Consider the following 11904-nt stretch of genomic DNA (forward strand, 5'->3'; position numbering starts at 1 on the left):
ATCAGTTCCTTAGATGCCAAAAAAAACATTTGACAAAGTCCAACACCCATTCATTTTTAAAGTCTTGGAGAGATCAGGGATACAAGGCAAATGCCTAAACATAGTAAAGGCAATATACAGCAAGCCTATAGCCAACATCAAACTCAATGGAGAGAAACTTAAATCAATCTCAATGAAATCAGGGACAAGACAAGGCTGCCCAATTTCTCTATATCTCTTCAACATAATACTTGAAATCCTAGCCAGAGCAATAAGACAACTAAAAGAGATCAAAGGGATACAAATCGGAAAGGAACAGGTCAAAGTGTCACTATTCACAGATATGATAGTATACATGAGCAACCCCAAAAATTCAACCAGAGAACTCCTTCAGCGGACAAACACCTTCAGCAAAGTGGCAGGATACATAAATAAACTCAAAAAAAATAAGAAGCCTTCCTGTGTACCCAAGAGAAAATGGCCAAGAAAGAAATTAGGGAAACAACACCCTTCACAATAGCCACTAATAACATAAAGTTCCTTGGGGTGACACTAACCGAGCAAGTGAAAGACCTGTTTGAGAAAAACTTCAAGTCTCTGGAAGAAAGAAATTGCAGAAGATATCAGAAGATGGAAAGATCTCCCATGCTCATAGATTTCTAGGATTAACATTGTGAAAATAGCCATCCTGCCAAAAGCAATCTACAGATTCAATGAAATTCCCATCAAAATACCAACTCAATTCTTTACAGACCTTGAAAAAAAGATTCTCAGCTTCATATGGAGAAATAAAAAAAACCCAGAATCTCCAAAACGATCCTGTACAACAACAGATCATCTGGAGGTATCTCTATCCCCGATCTCAAGCTGTACAGAGCAATAGTAATAAAAACTGCATGGTATTGGCATACAAACCGAAAGGAGGCTCAATGGAACTGAATAGAAGACCCATAAATAAACCCACACACCTACGAATACTTGATTTTTGATAAAGAAGCCAAAACCATTCAATAGAAAAAAGACAGCATCTACAACAAATGGTGCTGGTCCAACTGGATGTCTACATGCAGAAAAATGAAAATAGATCCATATTTATCACCCTGCACAAAACTAAAATCTAAGTGGATCAAAGACCTCAAAATCAAACCAGATACTCTAAATCAGTTAGAAGAAAAAGTGAAGAACAGCCTAGAATTCATTGGCACAATAGACAACTTCCTGAACAGAACACCAAGAGCACAGGCTCTAAGAGCAACAATAAATAAATGGAACAATAAATAAATGAAACTGAAAAGCTTCTGTAAAGCAAAAGACACTGTTGTCAGAACAAAACGACATCCTACAGATTGGGAAAGGATCTTCACCAACCCTGTATCTGACAGAGGTCTGATATCCAGCATATAAAAGAACTAAAGAAGTTAAAAAGTAATAAATCAAGTAAGTAATCCAATTAAAAAATGTGGTATAGAGCTAAACAAAGAATTCTCTGTAGAGGCATATAGAATGGCAGAGAAACACTTAAAGAGATGCTCAACATCGTTATTCATCAGGGAGATTCAAATCAAAATGACCCTAAGATTTCACCTTACACCCATCAAAATGGCTAAGATAAAAAACTCAAGTGACAACACATGCTGGAGAGGTTGTGGAGAAAGGGGAACCCTCCTCCATTGCTGGTGGGAATGTTAACTGGTACAACTACTTTGGAAGTCAATCTGGTGCTCAGACAATTGGGAATAGTGCTTCCTCAAGACCCAGCTATACCACTGCTAGCTATATACCCAAAATTTGCTCAAGTACACAACAAGGACATTTGCCCAACCATGTTTGTAGCAGCTTTATTTGTAATAGCCAGAACCTGGAAACAACCCAGATGTGCCTCAACGGAGGAATGGATACAGAAATTGTGGTATTTTTATACAATGGAATAATACTCAGCAATAAAAAAACAAGGAAATCATGAAATTTGCAGGAAAATGGTGGGATCTATAAAGATCATTCTGAGTGAAGTATCCCAGAAGGAGAAAGACAAACATGGTATATACTCGCTTATATAGACCTATAAGATATAATAAACATAATGAAATCTATTCACCTAAAGAAGATAAACAAGAAAGCAGACACGGGGTAAGATGATCAATGCTCACTTAGAAAGACAAATGGGATGTGCATTGGACGTAGGACAGGAGCCTACCACAGAGGGCCTCTGAAAGATTCTACCTAGCAGTGTATCAAAGCAGATACTAAGACTCATAACCAAACCTTCGGCAGAGTGCAGGGAATCATATGGAAGAAGGGGAGTTAGTATGACGTGGAAAGGAGAGGAGGACCAAATATATCAGGGCACTGGTGTCTTTTATGAGACTGTTTCTCCAACCAAGGACCATGCATGGATGTAACCTAAAACCTCTGCTCAGATGTAGCCCGTGGTAGCTCAGTAACCAATTGGTTTCCCATATTAAGGGGAACAGGGACTATTTCTGACAGGAACTCAATGGCAGGCTCTTCGACCTCCCCACCCCCCAAGGGAGGAGCAGTTCTGCTAGGCCACAGAGGAAGACTTTGCAGCCAGTCCTGAAGATACCTGATAAAACAGGGTCAGATGAAAGGGAGGAGGTCCTCCTCAATCAGTGGACTTGGAAAGGGGCAGGGAGGAGATGAGGGAGGGAGCGCGGGATTGGGGGGGAATGGGGGAGCGGGATACAGCTGGGATACAGAGTTAATAAAATGTAACTAATAATAAAGAAATAAACTAAAAAAATTAAACACCTTGGAAGAGTAAAAAAAATAAAAAAGAAGAAGAAATGCATCAATTTATTGTTGTTGCTGTTGTTTGTATGTGTGTGCACCTGTGCATGCTATGTGCATATGTCCCTGTGTGAGTGCATGTATGTTATTTGTGTGTGACTGTGTTCATGCATTCTGAGACTGGAGGACAACTTTTGTAAATCTGTTTTCTCCTTTATCCGTTGGTTCTGGGGATTGAACTCAAGTCATCAGGGCTGCATGGCAAACACATTACAGGATGAGCCATCTTATTAGCCCATGCCCATCTCTTTCTTTCTTTTTCTTTCTTTCTTTCTTTCTTTCTTTCTTTCTTTCTTTCTTTCTTTCTTTCTTTCTTTCTTTCTTTCTTCCTTCCTTCCTTCCTTCCTTCCTTCCTTCCTTCCTTCCTTTCTTTCTTTCCTTTCAACATTTAAAAACACTTTATTAATTACAGTTTATTCACCTTGTATCCCACCTGTGGTCCCCTCCCTCATCCCCTCCCAGTCCTGCCCTCTCTCTCTCTTCTCCTCCCCCGCCTCTCCCCAAGTCCATTGATAGGTGTGGTTCTCATACACTTTCATCTGATACTAGCCTATCAGGTATCATCAGGACTGACTGCATTATCCCATATCTTTCTTTATTGGTAATTTTGTTATAAGAGTGCTGGGGATTGAACTCAGGTTCTTATGCTAGTACAACAAGCACTCTACTGACTCATTCATCCCACAGGTCCATGTGATGGTATGGTATGGTATGGTATGGTATGGTATGGTATGGTATGGTATGGTATGGTATGGTATGGTATGGTACAGTATATAAAATCTCTCTTCCCATTGCCCAAGAGAAGTGGTCGCAAAATTCATGCTGTAGAGATTCTGAATCTCTTCTATCCTTGTTATGTTAGGCACTAGGAAGGCTCTTCCAAGAACAGCCTGCATCACTCACCACCGACACTCTGCTCTTCTCCCTCAGGTTGTTTTCTCTGAGCAGTGATAGTGCATAAGCAATACCCTTGCTTCTCACAACAGGACAGAACAACGCAGTGGGAAGAAAACAGGGTTTTTCTAGAGTTAGCAATCAAATTGCAGACCATGAGTGTGTTTCTAGACTTCGAAGTCCCCATGAAGAATGACATTGATAATTACTTGTCACCTCATTCTTTTGCTCAGTGACATGCCCGCTTCTGATTTCGATCCACATGATTACCTTTGAGTTAATTTCATGTAAAGATGAAAGCTACATTGTTTTCTTTTATGTTGATCTCCCTTCTTTCAACTTAATTCTTTGATGGTTTCCTCTTATTCAATGTACATCAGAATTTATTTTGTTTATTTAGAAACAGAGTCTCACTCTGTAGCCCCATTTGAACTTGAACTCACTGTGTAGTCGGGGCTAATCTCAGAATTTGCAGCAGTACTCTCTTCCCAGCTTCCTGAATACTGAGATTATAGGTGTGAGCAGCAAACCCTGGTGATGTATGTCATAACTTTATGTTTCAATTTTTCTCTGCAATAACCTGCCATTTGAATATACTATAATTTGTTTAACTCTTTAGCCACTGATGAATATCTGAGTTATTTCTGGATATGCTCTATCATTAAACAGGGTTGCATAATTAATATGCAGTTTTAATAGTGACATATTTTCCTTCTTTCTCCATGAGTGCCTGAAAGGATAATAGCTATGTAATGATAGGTATGGTATTCATGTTTTACCACCATACGTATAAGTCCCAATTCATCTTCTTATTAGTTATCGCTAGGTACAGTCACTTTCATCTTGGCTCTTCTGGTGAATAGGAAATAATATCTATCTGTGCTTTCTATTTGTGTGTCATGGTTAATTCTTATGCCAGACTTCTTGTGTTTAGAAGTCTTTCTTCTTTTTATTTATTTATTTATTTATTTATTTATTTATTTATTTATTTATTTATTTATATTATTATTACAGTTTATTCACTTTGTATCCCACCTGTAGTTCCCTCCCTCTTTTCCCAATCCTACCCTCCCTCCTTTTTCTCCACCCATGCCCCTCCCCCAGTCCACTGATAAGGGAGGTCCTCCACCCCTTCCTTCTGATCTTAGTCTATCAGATCTCATCAGGAGTGGCTGCATTGTCTTCCTGTGTGGCCTGGTAAGGCTTCTCCCCACTCAGGGGGAGATGATCAAATAGCAGGCCGATCAGTTCATGTCAGAGACAGTCCCCGTTTCCATTACTATGGAAGCCACTTGGACACTGAACTGCCATGGACTACATCTGTGCAGGGGTTCTAGGTTATCTCCATGAATGGTCCTTGGTTGGAGTATCAGTCTCAGAAAAAAAAAAAAAAATCCTGAGCCCAGATATTTTGGTTCTGTTGCTCTCCTTGTGGAGCTCTTGTCCTCTCTGAGTCTTACTATCTCCCTCTTCTTTCATAAGATTCCCTGCACTCTGACCTAAATTTGGCTGTAAGTCTCAGAATCTGCTTTGATAACATACAGGGTAGTCTTTCAGAGGCCCTCTGTGGTAGGCTCCTGTCCTGTTCCCTGTTTTCTCCCTCTTCTGATGTCTATCCTCTTTGCCTTTCTAAATGAGGATTAAGCATCTTAGCCAGAGTCCTCCTTCTTGATTAGCTTCTTTAGGTGTACAGATTTTAGTATGTTTATCCTATATTATACGTCTAATATCCACTTATAAGTGAGTATACACCCTGTGTGTCTTTCTGCTTCTTGGATACCTCACTCAGGATAATCTTTTCTAGTTCCCACCATTTGCCTGCAAATTTCATGATCTGTTTGTTTTTAATTGTTGAGTAGTATTCCATTGTGTAAATGTATCACAATTTATATATCCATTCCTCAACTGAGGGGCATCTAGGTTGTTTCCAGCTTCGGCTATTACAAACAAAGCTGCTATGAACATGGTTGTGCAAATGTCCTTGTTGTGTGCTTGAATATATTTTGGATATTTGCCTAGGAGTAGTAAATATATCTGGATCTTGAGGAAGCACTAATCCTAATTGTCTGAGAAAGCACCAGATTCATTTCCAAAGTGGTTGTACAAGTTTACATTCCCACCAGCAGTGGAGGAGGGTTCTCCTTTTTCCACATCCTCTCCAGCATGTGTTGTCACTTAAGTTTTTGATCTTAGCCATTCTGATGGGTGTAAGGTGACATCTCAGGATCGTTTTGATTGTATTTCCCTGATGACTAAGGAATAACATTTCTTTAAATGTTTCTCTGCCATTCGATATTCCTCTACAGAGAATTCTCTGTTTAGCTCTGTACCCCATTTTAATATATTTAAGAAGTGTCTATATACATCTTCTGTCTTCCTTTATTTGTTCTTTTTGCTACTTGCTTAGAGAAGGTCTACAATATCCTTTGTACAGGTCTGTTACCATTGTAACATCCTACAGATATTTTTTCCAGTCTATGGACATTCATTTCCTAGTGGTATCTGTTGATGCACATTGTTTTTAACGAACATTTTAAAATACTGACAATTTTTAAGCAGGCACAGTGGCACATTCTTGTAATCTCAGTTACTCAAGAGGCTAATGCAGAGGAATCACAAGTTTAAGGCTTACCCTGTCTATAATGAGAGTTCCAGGTTCAAGAAAACTCTAGGACTTAAAGATTTTCTTCTATAATTTCTTCTAAAACAAAATTTTATACTCCTTTCTTTTGTTTTTATATTTATAGTATCTCTATTAAGATTATTTTTATTAGTATTGATATATAAATACTCATGATTCCCTGAATCACTTATTGAATTTAATTCACTGGTATAATGTTTACTCTTTCATAATTTAAAAAAATTCTTCTTTAAAAAGTTCATATACATATGCAATATATTCTGATCCTAGCCACCCATTTCTCCCCTCTTAACTTTCCCAGAACCAATACATCTCCCTCCCATGTATAAGTTCTGGTTATTCATCTTTTCAACCCACAAAATCCAGTAAGTTCTTCTCATGTGTGTGTGTTTGCAGGCTCATCCACTGAAATATGGACAACCACCCAATGGCTATATCACCCCCAAAGAAAAATCAAGTTCCATACCCCAGCAGCCAGTCATCAAATGCCAATGGCTCCTCGGTAGTGCTGCCTTCCTTCATGCTGGAATTTTTGAGTCTGCAGGTATTATGCAGGTAACCATAGCTACTACAAGCTTATGGCTCAGCTGTCAGGTGATGCTCATAAGACAGAAGTTCTTCCCCATTCTTTGGCTCAAAGTGTGTTCCCATGGTGTTAACGGAGATTTGGGGATGGGGTGGTTGATATAGATAACCTATCCTGTGGCTGAGTGTTCACAATCACTTATTCTAAGCACTTTTGAGCTTTCCTGGATCTCTGTCTCAACTACTACACAATGCAAAAGGAAGATTCTTTTGCCAAGGTAGAGAGCAGTACAGATATATAGACAAAATCACAAAGATTTATAAGGAAGTTTGACATCATGATCATGTAGCAATACAAAAATAGGTTCCTCCCCTTGGGGGGGGCAGTCACGACCTCCATAGGTGTGATTCTTCACCATGTTTTCAGTAACTGACATAATTTTCCTTCTTTGGAGTGAACTCCAAATACTATGAAGAGAGCCCTTGGTTGCCCCAATAATCAGTCCTTTCGCTATTGCATCAGTTGGAGACATTTTACCTAGGCTGAGATTGTAGCATAAGTCACTCAGACAGGGGTGTTGTGTACTCTGCATGAGTGTGGACTCTTGTTATTTTTTATCTTTTAACTTTTCGGACTCTGATGCATGGGTTCCAGTGCTTTGGATTTGGAAAGATGTGTAATTTAAGCTGTTGCACTCTCTTGGTAAGTTGCCCTTTATTATGATGTCTTGTCTCTCTCAATACCTGAAAATATTTCTTGCTTTCCAGTCTTCTTTGGGTGACATTCATATACCCTCTGTAATAATCTCTGGATTCATGTTCATTTTAGTGACAGAAACCTACATTAAACCAGTCTGCCAGTTATTGTGAGCAATGGGCAAAAGGTCTTCGTTTTAAGCATGAGAGTAGTTATTTAGAAAGCAAATCCATTATTAACAAAAAAGAAAAAACAAACAAAAGACCCTACCGCAGTTGAAACTTGTGTTTGTAGCATGATAGAAAAGCAGAAATGACAAGAAGTTAGTCATTTCATGTCTTCCCAGTTTTCTCTAGAAGGCCGGATGTTTAGCTTACCATTTTGAGTAATGTGTCTATGGAGTGGATAGGAAAATAAAATTAAAAATAAAAGGCCTAACACCAATTGTTTTGGACTACAGTAAGGCATTTAGCCTTATGGGAAAGCCTTTTTTATAGAAGGTAAGCTCCAAGGAAACATGTTATCAAGCAATCTTCACCTAGAAAGTAATTTGGTAGAAAAGACCACATCAATACAGATGTAACTTTACATCATCTCAAGCACTCAGTTTCACCAGCCAGATTGGTAGACAGTCGAGCATTACCAAGAGCTGTGTTTTGCTTTGAAGTGCTTAATTATGTTCCTAGCAAACTTTTATTAGTGCTTCTTCTGCACCAATTATTAATGCCACTTTCCATACATTGCTGTTGATTGAGCCTCACAATAGCCCTTTAAGGTAGGTATTTACTCTGTTCATTGTAGGAAGTTGAGGTTTTGAGGTTGTAAATTACATTTCCATGCTTTTGCAGATGGAGGTATTTCACTCTCAGAACTGAAGCTCTTAGCTATTTGGTGGTAGTAGTGTACACGCACAAAGACTTGCAGTGTGGAGATGTAACTGTGGGACCCCTTTGCAGTTGTTCATGAGACAGAAATTCTAGTTTAGATCAACTTTGTCATTATTGAAACTTACATATCTTCTCTTGCGGGAAATTTTGTACCTGCTTGTTAATAACTTCACTCTTTATTTATTTATTATTATTGTTATTATTATTGTTATTATTATTTTGCTTAGTTTTCAAGATGCAGTTTCTTTTTGTAGCCTTAGTTGTCCTAGATTTGTTTTGTAGACCAGGCTGGCCTCGAACTCACAGAGATCCACCTGCCTCTACCTATGCCTCTGCCTCCCTGAGTGCTGGGATTATAAGTGAGTGCCATATAAGTGAGGGTCTGGAGCTTGGCACAAGGGCCCTGGATGGGGCCCAGGGTGTGGGCACCTTGGATGTGTGTCTGAGGGGTGTTGTTCACCGGGCGGTTACAGCTGTCCCCTGCGGTAAGGGGCCTGCCTTCACTCACTTTTTTCACCAGAGTTTAAAAATTCCATTTAATGCCAAACTCCAACCTAACCTAGAGAAATGGTTCAGTGGGTAGAAGTTCTTGCTATCAGTCTCACAAACCTGAATTGTATCTGGTGAGCCCACATGGTAGAAGGAGAGAGCCTACTCTAACAAGTTTTTCTCTAACCTTCACAATTGTACCTACCCATACACTAAACAAATAAATTTATTTATTTTTTTTTTAAAAAAAAGGTAACTTCATTTCTACCAATAAGCTCTTTGGTTTAGTGAAGCTTAAATTATAATTTCCCCATTTTACTTTCCTTTTTACCGAGTTGATTTAAAAGAGAGAGAGAAATTGATGCATTGGAAATTGTTTATTTTATTTAATGTTAGCATATATAAAAATACAGAGTGGTGGGTCTCAAAGTAAAATCATTTCCTGTGTAAATTTTACAATTTGAATTCAGTTGCCAGAGCTCACACAAAGGTGGAATGAAAGGACTGAGGGCACTCAGTAACAACCATTATGATGATGATGATTATGATAATATAAATACTTAGGAGTGAAAAGTAGCTAAAACCAACAATGTCTGGTTATGGTGGTATGCGCCTATAGTCTCAGCACTCAAAAGAGAATTGCAGAAGCTTGAGTTTGAGGACAGCTTGGGCTAGACAGTAAAACCCTGTTCTAGAAAGATGTGCATGCAGACAACATTAATGAGACTCAGTAGGTCCCATCAAAAGTAAATTATGTAAAAGAATTGCATGAGTTTAGAAGGGGGTAGAGGGAGACATGGGAACAGGCAGAGGGAGTATAGCCTCCACACTCATCGTCACAGGTATAGAAACAAATCAAAAACACGTGTCTGTTGTTAAGTCCATATTTATCACTTCTGATGTGTTTGTTCATCAAAACTAGTCACAACTACACTGTGAAGAGAGCTGCATGTTATGTAGGAGACCATGAGCATGATGGAGAAAAGTAAAGCACCTGGCCATCTGCTCATCGCATGCTATCATTTCAAACACAACGCTTCCAAATTTTGGTAAGTTGGATTGTTTGCCTAAATACTGTAGAGGAGACTTTCCTGGAGGTCAGTATTCTTGGTCTGTATCCAAGCCCCTAGTCTTATGACAATGTAACTAATATCTGCTTGCCAGCCTGGACCTCATTTTTAGTCATTGTGTTTAACTGTTATTTCTTATCATAACTTTGGCTGCTTGCTTTGAAGGAGCTCAGCATTTTGCTTAGTACACTGAGCGTTCTCCACCCTTGAATTGTAATAATAATAGCTCGTATTGAACATCAATTACTACCTTACTGAAGAATGACTACATGCCAGGTATTATGGGTTAAGGGTTTCATAACAGTATTTCCTTTGATATTAATATATGACATAGCACTATTCTGTCTAATTAGAGGGTGAGGAAACTGAGGGTTACAAAGATTAATTACTTTCTAATCCATTCCTTCTTACTGCTATGAGAAGATGCCTATTCACAGTACTCGGTGTTTTGAACCTCGTGTTAGTTCATCTCTCTTTGCATCAAAAGCTTTCCTATTCTGTGTAGATTTTTACAAATGGCAATCACAGACCACCCAAAACTTAGGCTTCAGCACTAAGGGCTTGAGTAAGATGCAGGCAGTTAGTTTTGAATTTAGTAGGGGGCTGACTATCATTCTTATGTCCTACTTAAGTTTTCCCAAGGACCTATCACTGTCTGGGTGGTGAATGTGTAGTGCTATAGATAAGACACTTTTATTCTAGGTCAGGATAAAGATGCACTAAAGATCAAGCAAGAATCTATAAAATTTCCCTCAGGTGTAAAAGTAACAAAAAAATAAAGTTCTGTCTGATGCCAAAGAGCACTCAGTGTGCAGAAAACGTGCCTTCAAGTCTAAAAAGGATAAAAAAATAAAATAGGGAAGCATGAGACCATGAAGATTGACATTCTTGGTAGAATCCAAGATTGAATGAGAATGAAACAAAGGACTTTTAAAGGTAGTGAGAAGACATTCATAAATATAACAGAATTTAACTTCATAAGCAATTTAATGGCTTAGAGTTGATGATTTATTCATCCAGCAGTCATTTACTAAATGATATACCATGTATAAGTCATGTTATGGTGGCACATATTGATGGGCTGCCTGGCATTGTTTCTATAAGCATTGCCCACCAATAAAGGAACATATTCATGGCTGACTAGAACCACTGCTTATAGCATCATCTCTATCACCACTGTATTGATTGACACAAACTAAGCTACTTGCCACAACAAAGCCCAAAGGCCATTTTGTAACTGTGTCATTATAGTCTAGTTCATTCATGTGGGCTAAAGCACATAAACCTAGATGTAGCAGTCGATGACCCTTTCTACAAGCTCAACTACTTGCTCTTCCAGTTTCTAGAAGTACCATTGGTTCACAGATATACTATAATTTTGATAAAAGGAAGTCATAAAAGACCCATTCTTAGGTCATCCCATATCAAATGATTGATTAATACTTGAGGAAAAGCCTTGTCACCCTTGACCCAGTTCAGGATGCTTCCAAAGTGTCATCTTAAGAATTCAGATTGGGGCAATCTGCGGTGTTTCTGCTTTACCACATGTCTTCACTCAGAGTCCTATCTTTATTCTTCTGCTTCTCTTGCAATGAGCAAATAGATAGCCTATATGTAAGCACCTTCGTACTAATGCTGGACCTACTCTATCACATCTGTTTTGAAGCCTCCAGAACCCAAATTGCTTCCCTTCATCCTTTTTCACTCGTTTAGGCTTAGTCATTGAAGTATCAGTACCCATTCTCTCAAGTGATATGTTCTGTTCTCGTCTCTTCCATGTGCCTCTGACCAGGTTTCATGACATCTCACCTCTCAGAAATGCATCCTTTTATGTATTTTTTCTATTTTACTTATCAACCCAACTGGAAAGTTTAGTACTTCACAAATCAGGTACTATAAACAGGTTTATTTATT

This window comes from Meriones unguiculatus, chromosome 8, assembly GCF_030254825.1.
Source record: "Meriones unguiculatus strain TT.TT164.6M chromosome 8, Bangor_MerUng_6.1, whole genome shotgun sequence".
Taxonomy (NCBI): domain Eukaryota; kingdom Metazoa; phylum Chordata; class Mammalia; order Rodentia; family Muridae; genus Meriones; species Meriones unguiculatus.